At 34.5% G+C, this 23,177-nt stretch overlaps 2 pseudogenes across 1 annotated transcript; both read left to right on the top strand.

Moving 5' to 3' along the window:
* Positions 1 to 5,259: 5,259 nt before the first annotated feature.
* LOC132180865 (myb-related protein 306-like) lies at positions 5,260 to 6,947 on the top strand (annotated as a pseudogene). Its single transcript, XR_015912063.1, has 3 exons — positions 5,260 to 5,632; positions 5,739 to 5,868; positions 5,997 to 6,947. The product of XR_015912063.1 is annotated as a myb-related protein 306-like (transcript).
* An 11,423-nt stretch (positions 6,948 to 18,370) lies between these two features.
* On the top strand, positions 18,371 to 19,127 carry LOC148586009 (mini zinc finger protein 2 pseudogene; annotated as a pseudogene).
* Positions 19,128 to 23,177: the final 4,050 nt, after the last annotated feature.

Genomic DNA, 23,177 nt, shown 5'->3' with positions numbered 1-23,177 from the left:
TTCATTTTGATTTCCTTGTAATCTCTATTTTAGGTTCATTTTGAGTTTGCTTGTATTCTCTATTAGGTTCATTTTGAGTTTCCTTGTAATCTCTATTTTAGGTCCATTTTGAGTTTGCTTGTAATCTCTATTATAGGTTCATTTTGTGTTAGATTGTAATCCCTGTTTTTGGTTTATTTCGAATTTGCTTGTAATCTATGTTATAGGTTCATTTTCATTTAGCATGTAATCTCTATTAAAGGTTCATTTAGAATTTGCTTTGTAATTTCTATGATGTTTATTTCCAATTTGCTTGTATTTTGTCATATGGCTGTTTGCTGATGTAGGTACACTCATTACTCATACAATTATATTGAATTTCTATGATGAATTGTGTTTTTGTCCATTGAATTTGAATTTTTACTTCTTTTTTATCCATTAACGAGCCTTAAATGGGCTGGGCCACACACTTGAGGCTTGTTTGACCCATTTAATCGGGCTCGAGCTCGGGCTCGGGCTCGACAAATGGACCATTAAATGAGCCATAAACGGGCCGAGCCACACATTTAAGGCTCGGCAGGCCCGTTAACCGGGCTCGGGCTTGGGCTCGGGCTCGATACACTTAAAATAAATTAACCCATCATTTCCGAGCTCGGGCCGAGTCGAGCCACTCGAGTACTCGACTCGGCCCGAATTCCTCATTCTAGTGAGCCCAAGCTCGATCCTGAGCCATTGTTGTTTTCAATGAGCCGAGTTCGGGCATTGGTATTGTAGCTCGGCTCGAGCTCGAGACCGGCTCGATTATTTCGCATCTGTAATGAGCCGATCTAGTATTGGCAAAGCTCGGCTCGGACCGGCTCATTTACAGCCCTACTTATACGTATATCTAACTTGAACGCAGCACATAACATTTTGAATTAGTAATTTTTGACATAATTCGCAAACTTTACAAAAATTTAATATGAAATTAGTGGGTTTTGGTTGAGGGGTTTGACTCATTTAATTAAATAGGTCGGATTATGATTGATCTATATGATCTTATATGTATGGGTTAACATAATCTAAACATAACATGCAAACACGAACTGCCATCCTTAGAAAATGCTAGCCATACTCTCATTTTATTAATGCTTCATTACTCCTTGACACCAAACAAAAATTAAAAAAAAAAAAAAAAAAAAAACAAAACTATCAAACTTCTCGCACGAGTGGCTGACTATCCCTGAGATGGTGTCGTGATCACCTCCAACGTCTAATATGATGGTCCGACCACTCAATATGATGGTTGGGAGTGGTGCCAACCAAAACAGTGTGCAAGATTTTTTCTCTCACGTGACAACTAATTTCAATTGCATATTCCTTGACATAATAACAAAAACTACTATTAAATTTTAATAACTTTTATTGTCACGTTAAAAAGTATTTACTTAAAAGTGGGTATAATATTTCTCTTACCGAAAGAGAATTCCAGTAAGAGCATTATTCTTATAGAATATCATTTATAGTTTGAAAGCAATAGCTACAAACTATAGCTAGGTTAAATTTATGGAGAGATCCCTAGACTCAACGAAACATATATTAAAAGGACACAACCTATTTAATTTTTCTATAGGAAGGAGACAATTGAAACCAATAATAAGGGATTCTAGTCCTAACCTAGCAAAAAGTGTTGGAGTACACCTTTATAACATTTCGTGAAGACTTATCCCTAAACATTCTAGAATTTCTGCATGAGGGCTGTCGGCTTCGAACATCAGCCTGACAATAAGGCTCAATCAGATTTGCCTGTTCACTTGCAAAACATCAACTGAAGTATCTCCCAATTGTGTTTGGTGAAGCTTTTGAGTGTGATTTTTTTAATAGTAATTAATTAGAAGTAATTGATACGATATAAAAGTAAATTAAGATATTAATTTTTGTGAAAAAAAAAAAGTTTTGAAAAGATGTTTGATTTTTTATTTATTTATTTTATTTTTTATTTTTTTTAGAGAAGTAAAAAATAAGAGAATGAAAATGGGAGGGGATTTGCAAAACATACCGACAATAAGCAATCAAAGAATAAGTAATTATTTTAACATGTACAAGCTCTAAAGGATTTAAATTTCGTTTTCAATTTATAATTTATTGGGAACTGTCACAAGAGTATATAAGAAAATTGTAATGAAAAGGGTAACACCCCAGCATGTAACTTGTATACTCTAGTCTACAATGAATTATTATCAATGGTGGACCAGTGGTGGTTCATTCTCATCAAGGAAATCTTCAAAATGGATATTCTTAATTTTATTAGTATTAGTTGATTTGGATTATATTAATACTTTGATGATTTTGGGCTATGTCAAGTTATAGGCCAGTAAAATTTGAAATAGTTTATGCGGTTCTCAACAAGCAATTATTATAGGTCATGCTCAGCTAAAATAGCTATAATTAAAGTACATAAAATAGATAAGTCTTTGGACAATACCCCTGGTTAAAAAAATCCACAGAGAGCAAATGAACACTTGGAGCTCATGCAAGCCTACTCATATATACATTGAAAATAAACTTGGACGAGGCAAAATGCTGCAGTACTCATTGCTTTGACCAATGACTTATATATGCTTCCATTCACTTATGCTTTAATGGGTATGTATAGGATGATCATATTTCATGTCATATTTCTTCTGTAAACCGTTCAACTACTAGAGAATTAATTAAATAACTCTACTATCTATATATAACGCTTGAACAAAATAATACATGGATCCCAATTAAATTTAACTCATATCGATGAAAAATAAACAAATAAAACCCAGAACTGGTAAGATCACGAAGTACTGGACCTAAATACATTTCAACATCCCGCAAAAACTTTGTCAAAGTTTCAAAACAAAAGTTATCCCTTTCGCATGAAAGAAGGAAAATGGTGGGGATATATATATATATACCAATTAAATGAGATTAGAGTCTCCTTTGATGAGATAAAGAGTGCTCCAAAGAAAGATGGAAAGACTGAGAATGCGAGAGTCAGAGAGAGGGTTGAAGGAGAGCTGCGGCTCTGAAGAGGGGGGAAAAAGAAAATGAGACATTAGAATTTTGTTATCTACTTCTTTCCCTAGCTAGATAAAAACGATGTCGTTAGGAGATTAAATGTCGAAACAACATTGTTTTATAAGACAACTATTATTTTTATATGTACATGTGTGTGTGGCTACATCGGTGGAGACAAATAATGCGGATAGCATGGTGTCCTTTCGCCAAGGATTAGGAGCAGAAAACCCACCTATATAACTCATGTGGACATGCAAATAACGTACATATGCGAGATGATTTTTAACGGCCCACTCAAACATCCTTGCCCCCAACAACCTTAGATGTCCTTGAGCTTTGTTTGTTTTCCTTTGTTTTGTTGTACTTCATGATCAGGAATAATTTTTTTTTTTTTTTTTTTTTTAAAAAAAAAAGACTTTCTAATTAGCTATTAATATTTGGGAGTTGGGACATTTGGGTGCTCAAGCGTACGTACATGGATCTCTTTCTATCTCGTAATCTATTTCATAAATTAAGCACTCAAACTTCCATTTCTCATCAACAAATACTTTTAATTTGTTAAGGAAAAACTGAAAAAGTGCTATATAATTTCATAGGTCAATTTACAAATCGGAAAATCGGCAACAAATTACCAATTCCTGGTCATGATACTCCAAACAGTACTTCACCGATTAACCTTTGATGTCGGTGTATTACCGTCTCATGATCGAGGCGCTCAGAGAAGAATTAAGTTCCCCCATATGCTAGTGGGCCTAGAAGCTTTACCCCCCGTACGTGCGCGCAGCTTCAAATGGCAATAATCTTCAGAAATAAAATAAGTGATTTTTATATATATTAATAGGTTCATTGAACGATATATAGCCGCCCATGCAGCAGGCTTGCATGACCGACGAGGTGGATCCACCAATGCACAGTCACCCTCTTAATTGGCCATCCATGTACCTTCATCATACAATTTACCTTTTTCAGGCCCTTTATCAAAATTGTAAGAATTTTTTTTAAAATTTTTTTTAAAAAAAATCTCAACCCTGTATTACAATTACAGTTTCCAGCCATATGATCCACTAATTAATTAAATAACATCAATGTACACTTCCATTCAATAGGCTTGCATAAAATTTTCCTAACTAGAATTTTAATTTCTGGGTTCAGTTTCTATCACTAATCTTCCTACATATATAAATCTTTTGCAATATTCAGCTTTTCTGTTAGCAATATTATATTTTCCCTAAATTGACATGCTCTTCTTCAATCTCTTAGCAAGCAAAAATTGGCCCATAAAACACAATAAAACCTTATGAGAATCTGCAAATTCAAATCCCTCATATATATTTTTCTCCATGTACGTATTAAATAAAGTTATATTTAGCAAGGGGAAATTTGATACGTACATGCAACTAACCACAAATATACTCCAAATATTTAAACTGTTACAAACCTAATGATTAGGTCAATCAAAAGATTTAAACACATCACAAACCAGTTGAAAACGATCCGACGACCATGTGTAAATCTTTACTCAACCTGAACTCATTGTTTATTTTTTATTTTTAAATCAACGGCCAAGAGGACAGATCATGTGCATCATCATTAATGTTCATTTACTTATTGCCATGCATCACTGAAGAAGAGCATTAAATTCAATTTTGTGTCTTTTTTTTTTTTTTTTTTCCCTTTTTCTTTTGTGAGGAGACAATTTCATTGAAAAGGCTTTCTTTTTTTCTCTAGCATTATTGCAAAGAGCAATCATGCACATTGGGTTTGCCAAATTAACCAGAAGGTTAATTTGGCTAGCTAGCTTTAATTTTTTTTTTTTTTAAAAAAAAAAAATTAGTTTCTTTGGCTAATGATTTGACTAGTTGTTGAGCATGCATGTAGCCAAATGATACACAAATTAAATTAATAAAAAATAATCTAGTTCTTTTTTTTTTTGAGGATAATAAAAATAAATAAAAAATTTAACTGAAAAAGTGAAAGTACTAAGCCAAATGTATGTAGTTAAACAAGAAAAAAAAGAAGTATTTTTCAGCAAAATATTTGGTAACAAAATGTGAATGCTTAGAAGTTGGTAGAGGTTTTGGTTTTCACGGGCCAGCTTTAACACATATTATTCTTGACATGTGGAGTTTAGAGAGTAAAAGCAGATTTAGGGTTTCCCCAGAGTGCAGCCACATTGAATGCCACGCGGTTTTGTGAGGCAGAAGAGGCAATGTCACAGCTGACTTTGGCTTGCCCTCGAGTAAATGCTCTTGCTGTCACCTTTTGACTCCTTGGCTTCCTTTTTGTTTCTTTTAGGTCAGCGTCTTCCCCCACCTCTTCCTAGCCTCATCTTCTATTTATGCAGACCAACAATCCTCGGCCTTGGACACTTGTCTTAGCTTATCCGAGAAACAAGTAAACAACTTCTGGAGAGGAAGAAGACCTTTTTTTTTTGTTTAGCATCTGAAGAAATTTACAAAGACTTTCAAAGAGAAGGAAACACAAGCTGAAATGGGCAGGCCTCCTTGTTGTGACAAAGAGGGGGTCAAGAAAGGACCATGGACTCCTGAAGAAGATATCTTATTAGTCTCTTTTATTCAAGAACATGGCCCCGGGAATTGGAGGGCTGTTCCTACCAATACAGGTTATATTTCTTTCTTTTTCCCTATTTTTGAGCAACATGTTTTGGTTTGGTAAATTAATGCACATAAAAGATTCATTTTATTAATTTCTTCTATGTGGGATTTCAGGGTTGCTTAGATGTAGTAAGAGTTGCAGACTTAGATGGACTAATTATCTCAGGCCAGGGATAAAACGGGGTAACTTTACAGATCATGAGGAGAAGACAATAATCCACCTTCAAGCACTTTTGGGCAATAGGTAATTATTAATCTCTCCCCCAAAATCATGTTTTGCTTAATTTACCGTTTACATTTTTGAAAATTTGTGTTAATTAGTTAGTGTTAATTATTATGAAAGTGTTTTGAATTGAATCGATTGTGGTGCAGATGGGCTGCCATAGCTTCATACCTCCCGCAAAGAACAGATAATGATATTAAAAACTATTGGAACACCCATTTGAAGAAGAAGCTGAAGAAGCTTCAAACAGGGCAAGAAGGGCATTCCAGAGATGGGTTTTCAGCTTCTTCACAACCAATGGCCAGAGGTCAGTGGGAGAGAAGGCTCCAAACTGACATCCACATGGCGAAGAAAGCTCTTTGCGAGGCTCTCTCCCCTGAGAAACCAACCTGCCTCTCTCATCAATTGACTCCCTCCTCTAATGGGTGCGCTCAATCCTCAACTACCTATGCATCAAGCACTGAAAACATAGCCCGATTGCTCAAAGGTTGGAAGACAAATTCCCCAAAGCCAGCCACCACTCAAAATTCATTGAACAACATGAGTAGGGCTGATTCTGTTTCCAGTGAGGGAACTCCAAGCAATAAGGCAAACAACGACAATGGTCTTGAACTATCCGAGGCATTTGAATCTCTGTTCGGTTTTGAGTCTTTCGAGTCTTCATATTCTGATACATCACAGTCTTTGTCACCTGAGGCAACCCTTTTCCAAGATGAAAGCAAGCCGGATTCTAGCGCCCTAGTGCCCTTGTCTCTGCTTGAGAAGTGGTTGTTTGATGAAGGTGCTGGGGAAAGAATTCCTTGGTGATAGATATCACATTAGATGACCATGCTAATATTTTCTAAGATGGAATTCGATCTTGTGTTTTGGGCTTTTGGGGGTTTCTTTTTTGTTCTAGGTATTGAACTATATATTTGAATTTCACAGTTGCCTTGGCAGAAGCTAGTCTGTTTCAATTCCCACTGTAGTGCTAGAACAAAAGTGTAAATTAATTTCGAATTATTGTGTTAAATTAATGTCTTGATCCAGAATAAATCTCTAGTTTTGTATCGCTTCCCAATGAAATGGTTTATATGAGCAATCTAATTAGGATATTGAAAGATCATAATTACAATTGTAATAATTAGGAGGTGTAACAGATTGGACTTTCTATCTATCTTCCATTATTTCTACAATGCCACGCTTCCATTATATATGGACAGGAGTCTTTCTTCCTTAATTGGATGCAATAAAATAATAAAATAATAAAATAAAATTTTGACTTGTGCATGCCAAAGAGTAAGAAAGTGAGATACTATATATGCAGCTCTTGCTCAAGTATAATGGTTTATTGGAGTAGATATAACATTAGTAATATTGCCTGACAGGGACTTCTGTATGAAGTTAATGAAAAATAAATATCCAGCTACTTGGGGGAGAATTTTATAGCTTTCCTTAAATATAAATATTTAACATTATTTCAGTAAATAAGAAATTATATATAGTTGCTCCTTAAATTGGTTTTTTGTTCAATTTTTGGCTGGACAAGTTAATTAAGAAATGGAACCCATTAAACAAATTGATAATTGATATATGATTTCAATAGAGAGAAATCAATTACAATAACTTAGATCACAGGATACTCTTGGCATTCTTGAGACTCTCTCTCTCTCTCTCTCTCTCTCTCTCTCTAAATTGTTTACCAATTGTAAGAGAGCGAGAAGCTCTATAGCCAGAAATTGCCTTGAAAATGTGCAGATTGGCCTTAACTGCACATGTGAAAGTTTTTGATACTCACTTGTTTTTGCAAGCTGTAGGAGTTTTACTTTGTCCAAGCAACTAGTCCACACTGTAAAGGCATTGGAAGAAACATAAGCCCCACATGAGTACCAGCACCAAATGGAAATTAAATATTAAAATGGAAAAAAAGAAGAAGAAGAAGCAACCCTTTCACCAACTGTTGTATTGAAAGGCATAATAAATACTTGCCCCCTCTGCTTGTATCATAAGTTAATGGCATAAAGGGTCTAAGCAAAATAGCCTACCAAAGAGATGAAAAAGTCAAGATCCCACTTTGAAAGGAACCTTACTTTGTAGAAGACATCATTTAGTGCAATTACATGGTGAAGACAGCGAAGTTATGGGTGTGAAGCTGTCTTGGCTCAGAGGTGCAAGAAAGCAATTTTTCTTCTTACTTTTTTTCCTTTCAATAAGAGAACCATCTAATAATTTTGCACTGATTCATTCTACAACTTCTCTCACCTCTGTATGTCAACCTGCAATACTGCATATCTTAAAAGAATAGCCAAATGAATCCCATTTAACACTACACAGATGAACTATATAAAATCCTTAGGATTTTTTTTCCCCAATTGATTGAATTCTGGGTTATGTTATTGCAAATCCTGCCAACAGTGATTAATCTTTAAAGACAGAACCCATGTGCCCCTCAGACATGAGCTTTTGACAGCCCTTCATGCATACATGTTTCCAACACATACAGACACACATACATACACAAGATACAAACAACTGAGGCTTGGAACGTAAGATACCAAAAATATATTGACCAAACTTTTTTTCACTTAACAAAAAGAAAATACACAACAATTTCATTTGGTGCTCTATGACAACGTAATTAATTGTAGCCCAGAAAACGGTTCGGGAATTGCCCTCTTCGATCTGTCCGTACTTAGGAAAATGACAATTCTGACTTGTTGAAGAGAAAACGACCATTTCAGCTGACGCAAAGTCAATATTGAAGTTATTAACATCTAAAAATCAAAGTAAATATGTGTTGACTCTGACTGGCTTGAATTTGAAGTTATCTTATCATAAACCAAAAGTCAGCTCCCCAAACTTCTAGAGTGTACGCGGCTTCTAAACTGATACATGCACCAGGACCTGGAAATTAATGTGTGTTGTTGAGGTATTTCTATGCATGGTACAAAATAAGGATGCTTCTCAGCTGATTCTTGCCATGTTGATTTCTTGGAAAAAAATATATTTATCACATCTTTATTTACGCTTTCAAATTTTAAATAGTGATATCAAGGTTCTCATATTATCACTGCATGTCAAATTAAAAACACTTACACATTTCTCTCAAAATGCCTTTAAAAATATTAAAAAAATTATCAATTGAAAAAAAAAAAAAAAAAAAAAAAAAGAAGGAAAAAAAACTAAAAATACTACAAAGGGTTGGCCCTTTTTCATACTAGCCCCTTAAATTTTTTAATAATTTCAATGGTAATTTGAAAAGAAAAATACAAAAGTGTCTAATTTAATGTGCTTTGGTGCGCTTTTCACTTCTTCAAATAAGAATATGACTTATGGGTTGGGCTATCTTTTACCCGCATCCCCTCTTGGCCCATGAGCCCAATAGAATATTATATGGGTATTAAGCCAAATAAAATATGAGGATTGTTGATGTAAATCTTATAAGCTTTTCTTGATGAAACTTTAGCTCAAAATCTTGATTCAATTTAAATCGGACTCTAATGAGATCGTGCCACTTGAATTGAAAGCAACACGCAAAAGTTAATTAAGCACCTATTTCGTCAAAATATTCATACAAGAAGTTATGATAAGTTTTCCAAAAAGTTTTTTTGTGTTTTTATGTTACGTTTCTCTAAAAACATAAAACACTTCAAGAATATGTTACCAAAAAGGCCAATATTTTTTACGTCTTCCAAGTAAATCGGCTACGTACGAGTGTCACCTTTAAGAATATACCCATTGATGGTCATTTTAGGACCAAAAAAAACCCATGACCTTCTTCTAGCGCAGACTGCAAATTAATTAAATCCAAGTTCCGACAAGAGGGTTACCTCCATGTAGATCTAACACAAAATCTGTAATTCGAAATATGTGAATTAATCATGTTTACACATGATTTCATGGACATTTGGAGACCGAACCCAATACCATGATGAAAATGCTATTGGGATTTCATTGTTCTGATTTATTCACGTAGGCAGTGGGATGCCTTGGGGTTCCTCTTATTTTCTCCCAAGTACTCAAAGAGCATATTCTAATGAGTTTTGGTGGAAAAAATTACTGCTACCGCCTGTAGAATATTGCAGCTGCGCGCCTAAAACTATTGTTTTCTCCATCCACGTCTATTAGTCCTCTTTGTTTATTCTTCCCAAGAAAATGATCATGCAAATAAAGAAATTCCTCCAGCTTTCTTGTGCAAGCCAAAGTTGCTTGAGGGCCGGCCTATATATGTGCCTTCCTTAAAAAGGAGGGCCACTATTTTGAAGCATCGATCTCTAGTTTTTGAATTTAACACAATATTTATTTAAAAATACCTGGCTCCACCTCCACGCCCACTTCACTTGGCCCGTCCGGCCACCGGGCCTACCCGGAAGATGTGCTTATGGCCCTGACTGTTGCTCTGTTGTGGGTAGGAAGAGGAGAAGAGCTCCTTTGAGTGGTTGTAGAGGAGAAGATCGAGCTCTTTTGCATATCGCCGGAGCATGTAAAAGAGCTGAGAAAGTACGGGTACGAGGAGAGAGGGTCCGTGAACGCTTGCGCGCGGTGCTTCGCCGCAGAGGATCAGGAGAAAGGTGAGACAGAAGATGATGGTCCTTGCGCCGTTAGATTATTGGTAGTAAGGGAGAGGCGTGTGACGTTGCTAATTTTTAGCCTTTAAATTATTTATTTTTCCACGTGTCTAAAATCTGACAGTTAATGACATCTAAACAGGATGGAGGCTAAATAGAGTAATTCTATAAGCTTTCTAGATTCCTCCTAGAATCCTAAATGTGATTTACCTTTTAAAATCATCATTGAATTTGAGTTGCAATTTATGAACTTTTGATCAATTGATGATTTTAAAAGTTAAATCACATTTGGAATGACTCTAAAAAAATTATAACATTACTCGGCTAAATATGATAAGGGCAAAAATAAAAGATATATTTACTGGGTGAGGAGCTCCACATCCCGGGCAACCCTAGAACTTGTTCGGACACCCAGCTAGAAGAGAACCCCATCCCCTCTCTCATTTCCTACCCAAATCCAGCCAGAGCTCATTTAGCTATGGAGTATTAATTTTATCCTTAAATTTGTAAAATGTAGAGGAAGCATATATGAGGGAAAGTAGTGAAAAAAGGGGATTCGATTCTATCCTTTGGTAAAGCAATATACAGTGCAGTACTTAACCCCCCCCCCCCCCCCCCCCCCCCCCCCAATAAGAATGGAAAGAGAAAGGTGAAAACTAATTAAATAAACATAAACTTGCCCTCTTTAGATCCATTGGATCCTTTTCTTTTCTAAGTCACTTTAAACTTGTTCTGGATGGGAGGGGAGGAAAAGGATACCATGCCAACGTCAGTGATGTATACAGAGATTATATATATATATTGGAGAATCTCTAGTTTTGAGGTCCAATGAGGCTTGATTGATAGATAGAAAAGTGAATGGATGTGGCTGCATTGTTTTTATAATTCTATGTAACTCTTTAAAGCGTTTAACTACCAATATATATGATTGAGTCATTTCTCATTATCTATCATTAACACCATATTCAATTTCCACCTTTCAAATTTCATGACCAAATCAGTGAGAGATATGGTGGTCCCTGAGGTCATCAAGGATTAGTGATCTTCATACTCCTATTCTCCAATTTATATAATATTTATAATAAGCTGGCAGTACCCTTAATATACTAATCATCGCTTCCCCATTAACTACTTAAATTAATTTGTCTCTAGGCAACTGTGAAATTGTTATTGAGAAATGTTACACGCATTTCTTCTCTCACATTTTTTGACTTAATTTTTAATTGAATTAAAATTTAATGGTGATTGCATTATTTATTGTTATTTGTGAGAAAACCCATGTAAGGTTTTTGAAGAGGGAGAGAGAGAATGTTTGGATGAAGTGTGATAATTAATTATATAATTAACCCACCACAGGTCCAGATATATATTTTGTGGTCCAAGCTCAAGTGCTAACTAAATATTTGTATGAGGGCAGGACCGGGATAAGAACCTTGTAGGTCAAGTAGCATCAGTCAACGCCAACTTTCCTTATTTAACTTGACATTTCCATTTTAATCATTATTATTGATGGATCGTTTTGATGAGTGACTAGTTTCATTTAATTTGGTGAGATATTTAATTTCAGTTTCCATCACAATTATAAAAAGGGAATTAAATGCTTAATTCAGAAGTCTAAGATGCTTTTATCTAAGGACCCCAAAAGCCATAATCATTAGGCCTTTTACTGTTGGCATCTCAAATGGGTTGGGTTGGTGAGAAGCAGACGATCTCATCTTTCTTTATCTTCGCATTAAGCAATCATGCTAAAGTCCCCGGCAACTCTTAAAATCTATCGTGTCCTTTCAGTACTCATAATTTCGTGATAATCTCTCTCTCTCTCTCTCTCTCCCCACATAAATACATAATATATTTCTACAGTGATCATCTCATTCTCAATTTTGTTAATTTGACATCAACCCACAACCTCCCAGCCCTAGCTAGGCCACTGAAATTTGGAAAAGATGCTGGTTTTTCTCTTTGAATTCTTTGCTGCAAGTACATCAAAGTGGAGATTAAAGAATTACTGCCTAATTAACCAACTCAGCAGGGGAAAAGTTCTTAATTTCTATTTTTCACAAGTTCCTGTGATTCTTTTAAGCTAGTTGATAGCGTGAATATATATAATATAAAAATTTGCAGTTCATTACGCTATTTGTAAACAGCATAAAGTACAGGACACATTAACCACATATGTAACCTAAATGTGAACAAGTGGGGCTTGTCTCCCAATATTCTTTGATCCTAGCTTTAATGGTTGTCTCCCTTATCTTGTTGAAGTGTTTTGCATTTGGAGAATGGGATCTCTCAATTTCAAATGAAGTAAATGGTATCTATTTTATACTTATAATTTAAATTAGTTGATACATCTAATTGTATATGTTAGAACAGTTTCCAAGTGTTGAATACGAAATCGACATTTTTTTTGCAAGAAAAGAAAAATGTAAGCAAACAAGAGATTACCAGTGTGTGCCGACGGATGATAGATCTTATGCTTAAGTTAGATTCGTATTTAGGGATGCAAATCGGGCTCAAGAGTTCATAGTTTGAGCTGAGGACCAAAAGTCCCCCATTACCTGGTTGGAGCTCCCCCTTTTATAGTATGTTTTCCATAACCGTTGAGGTACGTTTGTTGCAATTTACTGATTTGTGGGATTGTTGTTTCCAAGAACTATGTGATTGGGTTCCCATTCTTCAAAATCAAGGATATTTGGAGTATCCCAAGATTCGATACTCCGAATATCTTGATTTGTGGGATTGTTGTTTCCAAGAACTATGTGACTGGGTTCCCATTCGTCAAAATCAAGGATATTCGGAGTATCCCAAGATTCAATAACATCTTGATTTGTGGTTGTTGGAGTTGATCCTCTATTTTGCATGGCGTTGTGAAATCGGGTTATTGGACTCGTTATACGACCTTGTAAAATATGTAAAGATGTCAGTGGACTGGGCTATTTTATTGGCCGAATTCTCAACATTGTATATAAAGTCAATGTTAACATGTTTATTAAAAAAAATTAATAATGTAGAACTATGTACACCATTATATATATACACCAACTCTAGATCTTAATAATGAAATAGATAGTATTTAAAATGGATAGGATCCTCATTATTGTATTGGGTTTCCTGTGTATGTTCCAATGATTTTTGAGTTAGAAAGATTGACATCTTAGGAAATATTTTAGTAAGATAATAATAACTATAACACTTTGGGGGCACTTTTCATCCCAAAAGATTAAGATTATAGATTTGAACTAAAATATGTTATATTAATCACTCACACTTGCAATATCTTTTCTAATGTAGGACTCGACTTCATTAGTCTTATACGTGTATGCTCAACAATTTCATTCTTACGTGTGAGTAAGTAAGGGCCCTTGTTCTAAACTTGCCAAGAAGGTAAAAGGCCAAGAAAAAATAAAATAAAATGAGAAGATGCCACCTAGCATGCTATGATGGCCTAGAAAAGAAAAGAAAGAAGGAATAGTACTCTAATGTATATATGATCGATTCTCACCCCCAAGTGTTTTAAACTTAGTTGACTTTGACTTCACCTCTTTATATAAGCATATCATTCCATGACTTTCATAGAAAAAGAGGCATGTAGTTCCTCAGTTGTTTTGAAAAGGTTTATTCTTGTTATTTAGCATTTGAGCCTAAACAAATCAACACCATCTCATACTTTCGTGCATGTTACTAGCCTTTCAAACATTAGAAAGCTTTCAGCCATCAAAGTTATGATTTGAATCAGACAAAATCTGTTCATGAAGGTGGTCCATATGGAAGAATGCTTGAGGTTATGAAGCCACTGCAGTAGGAAGTGGACGTGTTCTTTACTAGGATTACGAGATTGGGTCTCTAGGCCTACAAAGGTTAGGTAATAAAACAACTTGTAATATAAGAGTCTTTTATAATATACGCCTTTAAAGTTTGCTGACTCCAGAATAATTTTACTTTTTGAACTTTAAAAAAGCTTCTACTCCTTTACTAAATCTGTGTGTTGATTTATTTTCTACTTACTTTGATTGCAATAATATTATTTGGGATGATTGATTTGATAATTGATTGTTTGATTAACAAGGATATTTTATAATTAGGTCTAAATCATATTTTTCAAGTACAAATGTATTCAATGAAATGAAGTCCACCACTTGATTCCAGTACTTCAGCCTTTTACATTGTTTTTTTTTTTTTTTTTAAGAGAGATTTTTCTTTGTGTTATTACTGCAATACAAATGACAATAATATATATATATATACACAAAATCAAATCACTTTTAAAAATAAAAAAAATAAAAAAATTATCTATTAAAAATCAAATATAAGTTAAAGAATTTTAAAATTACCCTTAAAATTTAAAATTTTACTCTTAAAATTTATGAGTTTTTATGAAATGTCTCCCTAAAAACTAAATTTTTAATTACCCTAAAATTTTTATTTTTAAAATTTTGTCCCCTACTCTTAATTGTCTAGTTTCACCCCGTATGTAATGTCATTAATGGTTTATCATGTCATTTCCTATCGTTATCAGTTCGTGCAGCCCCAGTAAGATGGAGTTCAATCATAAAAAAAGCAGATATTCTCAAAATATTGCTCACTATTTAAATAATATTATTTTATTATCATAGTCACATCATCCATATCTCATGTCAACTGAATAACTATAGCTATAACTCATATCACATCATTTATTTCCATGAGCTACAAACTATTCATTATTATTATTAAAAAAAAAAAAAAAATCACCTCATAAAATTAACCGCAATCAATTAAATTGATTAATATCACATCAACACCATAATGTAAATCAAATAACCCTAGACATTGACACTCCAATAAAATTATAAATTATTCTTGTAAGTTTGTAACCCTGTGCAACCGGCCACACGTTTGCTTCAGTTTTACAGTAAATTTTTCAGTTTTTATTTTTTTTTTTTTTTATATGTTCACATAAAGGAAGAGAATTTATATTATTGACTTTCACTTTATTACGAGATGTGACACTCAACCAATTAAGCTACTCTTTGAAAATAAACTTTTCAATATTTAAGTACATCAAGAGACAAAGTAGAAAATCAATAGAGTCACGTTTTTTTAACCTTAAGAAGCATGATTATGATTACCACTAACCAATAACTTGTGGACCAGAAGAAAGTATCTTTAGGTGACTCATGGAAGTCCAACGGGCCACTACGATATGAAATGAATCAGTCTAAATCTTAAACCAGAAACATGACTAATTTATCACTTGGGAATAAATCTCATAAGAAAAACAAGGCATACTATTATTTAAACTTCCTTCTGAGCTAGGACTTGACTGTTGACTCATTTCCTCAGGAAACAAAAAAAAAAAAAAAAAAAAAAAAAATCTTTTTTAAATTGGATATAAATGAGGGAATAAAACATAAACATAACGCTAAGACATTTTAATCCAACCTATAAATATTGTTCCCTCTCCTTCCACTATGACTCTAACTCATGACGTAGTGGCTTGTTCTGATACCAAATTATAACAAACCTTAAGTAGAACTAGAGACAGGATGATATATTTTGAGGAGTAAAGCAACAAGTGGACGGGCCTTTTATTATATTTAAATATATAATGAATAATATTTATTTTCATATTTTTATTCAAAAATCATTCTTTTCGCTTTTTAAGATGCAAAATTACTAATCAAGTTTTTATATTGAAATTATTCTAACATCTTTCCTTCAATTGATAATATAGCTAATTCACTTAATCTTTCTTATAACATTGTCTATTTTAGATAGGATTTTTATCAAATTTAATTTTGAAAAACTTATTTATGTGAAGGAAAAATTTTTGTAAGCGATATACAAGCATTTGGAAACGAATATAGTTACAAGCAGTTGTGAGTAATATACAACTGCTTCTATTTAGGAATCTTATTCTATTGGACACCTTAAGCGGCAACATAAGATTCGGTCATTGGTACAACTTACATTTAAAAAGTGACTTTGCAAAATGAAGACCCCAAAAAATTATATAAATAGGTAAAATTGCACTAATTAACACGTGTAGAAAAATTTCTGTGTAGAAACAGTGAATTGAAAAACCACTGCTGTAATATAGATGGTAAGAGAACCATCGAATTAGCTGCTTCCATTCTCGTAGCTAGCTCCGGATCATCCGCAAAATTGACTTCATCTAGAAATTAACTATTGCACAAACAGTTACGATTAGCGGTTATAGCCAATAACCGCTAATCGCAACCGTCTTGAGCGGTTATCGATTTTTAATAACCACAACGGGTTAAAAATAACCGCTTTTTATTATTATTATTTTTTATTTTTTATGTGGGCTTTTTCAGTGTTTTGGGCTATTACTGGGCCTATTTTTTGGGCTTTTTATTTTAAACGTTTTGAGCCAGTGTTCCAAAAAGATGAAAATAACATGCTTTTTTTGGGCCAGACAATGTTTTTAAATAAGGCTTAACCCAAAACATCACATACTACATTATATTTTACATACATACAATCATACACGGTCAAAACGTCGCAAACACCAAAACGACACAAACAACAAAACGATGTCGTTTTGGATGTTATATTACAATTATTATTAATATAAAATATATATTAATACTATTATATATAAGGGTAGGTAGTTAACGGTTATTAACCGCTTTTTCTTATCCCTAAAACTGCTAACCGCAACCGCCTTAAGTGGTTAGCGATTCTTTATAACTGCCTACCAAAACGGTTAGCGGTTGTTGGGATGGTTATAACCGCCCTGTTTGACACCCTAAGATGATATGGCAAAAGAACACCATTTTTTCTTAGATGGATGGAGCTTGGTTTGAGGGAGCAAGATTTACAGGAACCGCCTCTCTGTTGAAGGGTGTGTGAGTGATCGAGCTGTGGATCGATGTAGTAAATTAACATGGTGTTCCATATTTATCTTCATCCAACATATTTTGCTCTCTGGAATATGTATAATATAATGAGATCCTCGATCTGTCTATAGATCCTGCTCTAGGCCTGCCCTCTATATTCGTAGGGTTTGGGCCAAAGGTTCTTAATTTGATCAAGAGGGTAGCTAGCCAGTTGCACGATTTTCTTCTTCTTCTTCTTCTTCTTATTATTATTTTGTTGATATTTTGAGTTCATTTGACAAAACGGCGACGCAAAGCAGTGTCGATGACATTGAATTTATCTCTTACATGTGAAAGAAGATGCAGGGTAATGGTTAGGCAAGCTTAGCTATCATACTCACGTTTTCAGGTCAAGCTAAACCCAATGCACCCCACAAAGCCTGCCCTTTAGCATCACTTGGGGGCCACACCACATTTTAGGTTCAAAAGCCTCTTAGCTGGTCATCCTAAAACAAACCAAGCACTGTTTTGGTGGAAAGTAATGCTTTTTCTTCATTTTTAGGGTTTGGCTTATCTGTGTGGGAATCATTCTCATTCTACACTAATGAGTACGTCGTAAGGTGGTTGGACAATCAATTTACGACTCACCATTTTCTCGTTTATTATAAAATTAAAATACCCAAGTAAAAACTTAATTTCTCCCGCGAAAACAACAGTAACTAATATAAAGGACGGCGGCGTAAAAATTTGCAATTTTAAAACCTGTAATTTGACTTTTAAAGTCGCAGTTTAGCTTTTGAAATAAACTGTTTTTAAAAACACATTATCTTGTATGTGATTTAAAAGCACAATTTTTGAAAAATTAACTCTAAAACGATACACTTTTTTTTTTTTTTACATGTCCACGCAAGGAAAGGGGAGGATAGATTTGAACGAGTGACCTCCGCTTCATGAGGCGGGGTTCACAGCCGATTGAGCTACCCCTTGAGGACAAAACAATACATTTTTTGCGATTTAGTTCGAAACCGCACTTTTAACCGACAAGTGGCACTCGCGAACGCACTAATTGTAAGGAAGGTCAATTAAGTCCACAAAAGAGATTTACAAGCTATATATACATGGGCAGGGTTAGGACTTGGGCAAAACCACCACCACCAAGTAAGCTTTTTCTTTTCTTTTCTTTTTTCTCTCTGTCTCTCTCTCTCTGCAATCATCTAAATCTGGGTGATCAGTAAATCAGTCAAAGAGTTTGATCATATATTTCCAGAGTACGTAGTTTGGAGAAGAAGGCAGAGAAGAATATATATAAGGATCTTGCAAAATGAGGAAGTGCCAAGTAGTGGTGAGAAGAGAAGAACCTTCGAGAAGTTCGATTAGGACGGTGAAATATAGGGAGTGCCAAAAGAATCATGCAGCCGGCATTGGAGGTTACGCGGTTGATGGCTGCCGGGAATTCATGGCTTGTGGGGCGGAGGGAACAAGGGATGCACTCAATTGTGCCGCCTGCGGCTGCCACCGGAACTTCCACAGAAAGGAGGTGGCGAGCACCGATCAAGGAGGGTACGACCGTACTTCATCTTCTTCATCTGGGACATAAAAAAAAAATACTACTATATATTATATATATCTAAAAATGGATTTTCATGTAATCTTGGATTGATGTGTGTTTTCCTTTCTGGGTTTGTGATTGTTCTTCAAGCTTTTTATGGTTGTTGTAGAAGACTAAGCCTTCTGTACTATAATTTTGTATTAATTATGGGGGAAAAAAAAAAAGAAAAGAAAGACTTTTTTGCTTGAATATTACCTATGATGAGCAGCCTGGTTGTAGGCTGAGGAAGCCAATATATCCTGGTGTTGAATATGCCATGATAGCAGATTTGTAAGAACTCCTAAATTTGAGAATTTCCATTTCTTGTCCGTGTAGAAATCTTTCTCCTTTGTTTTTTTTTTTTTTTTAGTAGAAGCTAGTAGAATATAAATGGATGAATTATACAAACTGATCGATTTGATTAAGTTGTGCACTTAAATGATCTTTAATTTTGGGAAAAAAATGAAGGCATGGATCGAATATATTCAAAATGAAGTAGTCTAATCTTTGTACAAAAAGGCCCACAAATCTAATCATGCTGGTTGTTATAATGGGTAGTGATGTTTAGCAATGTACTTAAAAGGCGATTAAAGCTTAACATGGAAACCCACTTATACTGCAGGGATTTGTATGAGCTCTTTTGGTAGGTAAATCCAATCGATTGGTCGAGAATCAACTCAAGAAAGAGTAATTAGACCAAGATTAAACAACTTGTATTGCGGTAGGTAAGCTTTATCAACTGCCAATATTGGTTAGAATTATTTGATTGATTCTGAATCTTTTCTAAAAGTCAGATTGCTATGCTTATTTGAAACCCTAGAACACATTTCCTACTAGTACTGCACTACCTTGCTAGCATGAGAGATGAGACACCGCCACCATATGTAGAAATGGGCTGACTAAGAAAAAATAAAACTTTTCATTACATTTTTATACATCATAGGCAACACGGCCGCGAAGTTTCAGTAATTCCTGGAATTTGAGATTATTATAATTATATTTTCATGTGCTAGAATTCATAACAAAAATTGTTTTCATAATATATCTGCATCATTTGATTACTAGAAGTTGGTTTAATTTGTTGAAAAGAAGTTCTTCTATCCACGGAGGAGAGGGAGAAGAAAATTAATCATAGCTAATTGGTAATTACAAATTATTTGTACCCATCATGTACATGTAGAAATTGAAAATACCCTTATCATCCAATCCAATAAACAATTATGGGCATACACTTATAGCTTCTCCAAACTTACACTCATTAGGTAGTTACACCCCAAAGTAGGATAAAAATTGACACTCGACTTCCTCCAATTATCCTTTGTTGTAATTAATACCCTAGTGACTTTTTTGGACAAAACATTTTCAAAATGCTCTTTGCTGAAGTTTATTTGAATTTTGGGAAAAATGCATTTAGCACCCTCAAACTTTCACCATGTTGGCACTTATACTTCCAAATGTGCATCCCTTTAATACTTATACCTTCAAATAATCAATTTTGTTTATGCTAACCAAATATTATTAAAAATAGAGAATTGATTAAAACTTTTTTAAAAAAAAAATGCCATATATTTATGGAAAAACTGCTAAGTTAGCCTTTGGGGTTTGATCCCTTAACAAATTGCTTCCTAGCTAGGGTCCAATCTACCCAAACCACCACAAGCCTTGGGGTGATTCAGCTACCACAAGCCAGCTAATGGGGGTGGCCTTGAGGGTACGTAGTGCGCCCATCCAAGGCCAACTCATTTTCGCTATTTTTTTTCTTTTTCAAAGTAAATTTGTAATTTCATAATGATGTTGTAAAAAAATAGCCAAATTTTTACAAATGGAGTTATTTGCCACATAGGGGTAGTACAAAGTGTGTTTTGTCACTTCTTAGACTCTAAGAAGCTATTTGTCAAAGGGTCAAATCCTAGAAACTAATTTAAAATTCTTCTCCATATTCTCATGTTTCACAAGGCAACTGATTCAAGCACGAGCACAAGCACTTATTTGTAAGTATTAAGTGTCAAAGGAATATAATAAGTGTTTTTTTTTTTTTTTGGAGGCGGGGGTGGATTTTAGAATTTTTTTTTATTTTTTTATTTTTTGCTCAAGTTCAATCATAAAAGTTTGAAGATATATATAACTGACAAAGAGTATAATTTTGTAGTGGATAAGTGTAATTTTCCTAAAAATTACACATTTTTAATTATATGGTTGGGAAAAGTGAAGCCTGCAATGGTTACTGTTTATCCATTACACCACACCGAAAAAGAAAAAAAGAACAATTGAAACTGGGTCTAGCTAGAAGCGAAGGCCAGGACACGTATTTTATTTGGAATCTTCCATTATATTCATATCATTATATTTTGAAGTATCAAAACCATGCAGATATGTACTTTTTATCCACTGTTTGAATCAAGTTGCATTGAACTTCTTTACCGGAGTTGGGCGGCCATAGACAGCCCCTGTAGAGCAAGGATTGACGTCCGTTAATTGGTAGGGTATATGTGGGGGGGGGAAGAATCATCCACTTCTTTTTTAAGACCAGATCTCTAGACCCACTGGCTTTCCCTCACTTAGTCCAGAAGAAGCTTACAACGAATCCAAAGTTTGCATTCTTGTCTTTACCTATTTATCTCTACTGCAAACCTGTTTGTGTTTTGGGTTAGCTAGGGTTAGAGTCTAGAGACTATACTTATTTCTGTTTATTTACCTTTTTATGTTTATTATTGCAAAGATTGTGTTTTGGGTTTTAGGGTTAGAGTTAATTTTTTGAGTTGATTCCTCTTCGATCTCGCCGGAAGATAGCTGCAGATTCCTTCGCTTTTGGACATTTCTCCTGACATTTTTAACTCTTAGGCTTTTTATGGTCGTTTCTGTCTTCTCATTTAATTCATGATTACTTACCACAAAACAAATATTAAAAAAGACACTCTTTACACACGAATCAAACCTAGTGTGGGACATACAGATACAATGCATTATATATATATATACAACATATATATATATATATATATATAGAGAGAGAGAGAGAGAGAGAGAGAGAGAGAGAGAGAGAATAGGAGCTACTAGCACTTTGCAGAGGTACAGATCAGCATCTAGTTTTTGGTCATCAAAAAAAGAAAATTACATTCAAAAAAAAGTTGGAGCTACTCAAATCCTATATAACTTTTTATTCACCTTTGCCCTGAAAAAACCAACACATGAAAACCAATGTGATAAGATAGTTTCCATGTGAGGTGTGCGTTGTAAGCAAAAGTGATCACGAGTTAGGCCTTTGAGTATGGAGGGTAACATACCTTCAGTTATACGTTATATTCAATTGGGTGGGTGTCAATTCTGACAAATTCAAAAAATTCACAACTCCATGTCTCAATGCATGATCTTGGGGTATGTATGAATGAACGTATGTGATTAATTAAATAAGCTTTGTCAGGCTACCAACGGGGATTATACTGCACCAAGGGGTAAATGAATTGACCATGGGCTATTAATTCTTTCCAAATGTTGCCTTTTTTTGGAATGTTTTGTAACAACTACTTCTCTTAATAGCTGATTTGAGAAAATACACTTTCGCCCTCCAAACTATGACAATTTTTTCACTTACACTACCAAACTTTAAAAAGTAGCATTTAGGTATTTTAAATTACAGCACCGTTAGCAACTTACGCCAAAATAAATGGAAAAATGGTCACATGCGTTACACAAAATTATCAAAAAGTTAACATTTTGTATTATGAGGGTTGTTCAATCCCTCTAGCCCCGACGCCCCCCCTTGTTCATTACTTTTGGGGTGGTTTGGCCACACCCCCTTTACATAGTGTGGGGCTACCAGTGTTTTCTTCAGTTTCTCTCCACTCAAATGGGGATGGTAAAACTACGTCAATTTCTTTTTTTCTTTTTGTTTTACTGTACTCTAACCATGAAAAACTTAGGTTGTAGATTGATTCCCTTCTTTTCCTTTTTGGTAAGAAGGATTATTACTATTGAAATGTGAATTAATCATCTAGTAATTAAATTTAACTGTGTAAAACAATGTCCCTTAACTACAAGTTATGGTAGAGGAAAAGCTTGTGAACAGATTCATACTTGCTTAGAATTTGACAAACCAAGCTCTAATGGAAAATTGCGGTTGATCATGACAACGTTAACAAACCAAAAATAAAACAAACAAATAAATAAAACACCTTAACTACTTAACTTGACTCTTTCTTTCTTTCTTTTTCTTTTCATAATATTTTGTTCTGGTCAGGGCCAGCCCGACTCTGTGGGATTAGGGTCTCTTTAGAGGCCTAATGTGCCCCTCAGGTGGGTTTTATTTGACCCATTAATATAAATAAATCATTTTATTTACCCCTGAATCTATTTCTAGACTCCCTATTTTTTTAAATG

This window comes from Corylus avellana, chromosome 5 (assembly GCF_965113065.1).
Source record: "Corylus avellana chromosome 5, dhCorAvel1.hap1.2, whole genome shotgun sequence".
NCBI lineage: Eukaryota > Viridiplantae > Streptophyta > Magnoliopsida > Fagales > Betulaceae > Corylus > Corylus avellana.
Note: the sequence above shows the minus strand (reverse complement) of the source record. Positions and strands in the feature narration are given on the sequence as shown.